At 37.7% G+C, this 2,049-nt stretch overlaps 1 pseudogene; it reads right to left on the bottom strand.

The window, feature by feature from the left end:
• Positions 1-719: 719 nt before the first annotated feature.
• LOC139165344 (craniofacial development protein 2 pseudogene) lies at positions 720-1,771 on the bottom strand (annotated as a pseudogene).
• Positions 1,772-2,049: the final 278 nt, after the last annotated feature.

The following is a 2,049-nucleotide window of genomic DNA, read 5'->3' as shown; positions in this document are numbered from 1 at the left end:
TCTTCCCTATTCTATTGTTTTCTTCTATTTCTTTGCATTGTTCATTTAAGAAGGTATTTGTTAGTGCAGGGTACATGGTTGTTAGGGATTGCCATTGTAAACTGCATATTGTACACTTGTACCAAACTTGTACTTAAAGAGTTAATGTGCACTTAAAGAGTTAATATTCAAGGCTGTTTCATCACTTCCTCATTGAAGCTATAAAAGCTCATTATTTTGCTCAGTTACTTCCTTTACTTTTGCCCGAGAAGGGGAGTTGTGTTTAAGCTCCGTGCTTGTATAAGCTTCGTGCTTATTATCTATATTGTATTTTAGCTTCATGATTATTATCTATATTGTATTTTGCTTTGTGCTTTTATCTTGTAATTGCTCAGTGCATATTATTCTGTATTTGCTTCGTGCTTATTTTGGATTGTTTATATTTTGTTTATATGTAAATAATACTTATTTAACTAAGTCTGTGTCTTGGCTTTATCACACATCCACGCTCTGTTAAAATTCTCTGCTCGGTGTTGTCGAAGGTTTCATAGCCTAACCGAGACAAGCCAACAGTATTCTTATCTCTTCTAGTTTTCTCTATAATTATGCATTCAATTGAATGTATCATTCTCTTTCTCCCTTGCCTTTTGCTTCCCTTCTTTCCTCAGCTATTTTCAAAGCTTCCTCAGAAAGCCATTTTGCTTTCTTGCATTTTTTTTCCTTTGGGATGGTTTTGGTTGCTATCTTTTGTACAATGTTGTGAACCTCCATAGTTCTTCATGCACTCTACCTATCAGATCTAATTCCTTAAATCTATGATTTAGTTCGTACCTGAGTGATCTACTGTTTTCTCCTTCTTTCTTCAATTTAAGCCTAAATTTTGCAACAAGAAGCTCATGATCAGAGTCACCGTCAGCTTCTGGTCTTGTTTTTACTGACTGCATAGAGCTTCTCCATCTTTGGCTGCGGAGCACATAGTCAGTCTGATTTCTGTGTTGACTGTCTGGTGATGTGTAGAGTCATCTTTTGGGTTGTTGGAAAAGACTTTTTGCTATGACCAATGTATTCTCTTGACAAAATTCTATCAACTTGTGCCCTGCTTTATTTTGTAGTCCAAGGCCAAACTTGTCTGTTATTCTGGTTATCATTTGGCTTCCTACCTTAGCATTCCAATCCCCCATGATGATAAGGACATTATTTTTGGGTGTTAATTCGAGAATGTATTGTAGGTCTTCCTAGAATTGATCAACTTAGCCTCTTCAGCACCAGTGGTTGGATCATAGACTTGTACTACTGTGATATTGAATGGTTTGCCTTGTATTTGAACTGAGATCATTTTGTCATTTTGGAGATTGTATCCCAGTATTGCTTTTCCTACTCTTTTATTGACTATGATGGCTAATCCATTACTTCTGAGGGATTCTTGCCCACAGTAGGATACCTGATGGTCAGGGTCATCTGAATTAAATTCACCCATTCCTGTCCATTTTAGTTCGCTGATTCCTAAGATGTCAATGTTCAGTCTTGTTATCTCTTGTGTGACCACATCCAGCTTGTCTTGATTCATGGATCTTACATTCTAGCTTCCTATGGAATACAGATCTTTACAGCATCGGACTTTCCTTTCAGATATATCCACAGCTGAGCATCCTTTTGACTTTAGCCCAGTCGCTTCACTCTTTCTTTCATTAGTACTAGCTCTCTGCTCTTCCCCAGTAGCATATTGGACACCTTCTGACCTGAGAGGCTCATCTTCCAGCATCATATCTTTTTGCCTTTTGATACTGTCCATGGGGTTTTCATAGCAAAGATACTGGAATGGGTTGTAATTTCCTTCTCCAATGGATCACAATTTGTCAGAGCTCTCTGCTATGACCTGTCCTTCTTGGGTGGCCCTGCATGGCATAGCTCATTGAGCTACACAAGCCTCTTTGCCCCGACAAGGCAGTAATAATGTTTCTTATAGCCAATAGTTATATTTGTCTTGCTTTTAAAAAGAAAAAAACCTATGCTTTGCTTTTTCAAAAATAGCCTGATGAGAGCTACAAAAAAGAGGTTGAAGTGCAATTA

Source organism: Erythrolamprus reginae, chromosome 3 (assembly GCF_031021105.1).
Source record: "Erythrolamprus reginae isolate rEryReg1 chromosome 3, rEryReg1.hap1, whole genome shotgun sequence".
Lineage (NCBI taxonomy): Eukaryota > Metazoa > Chordata > Lepidosauria > Squamata > Dipsadidae > Erythrolamprus > Erythrolamprus reginae.
The sequence above is the reverse complement of the archived record's forward strand: the minus strand, read 5'-3'. Positions and strand labels throughout refer to the sequence as shown.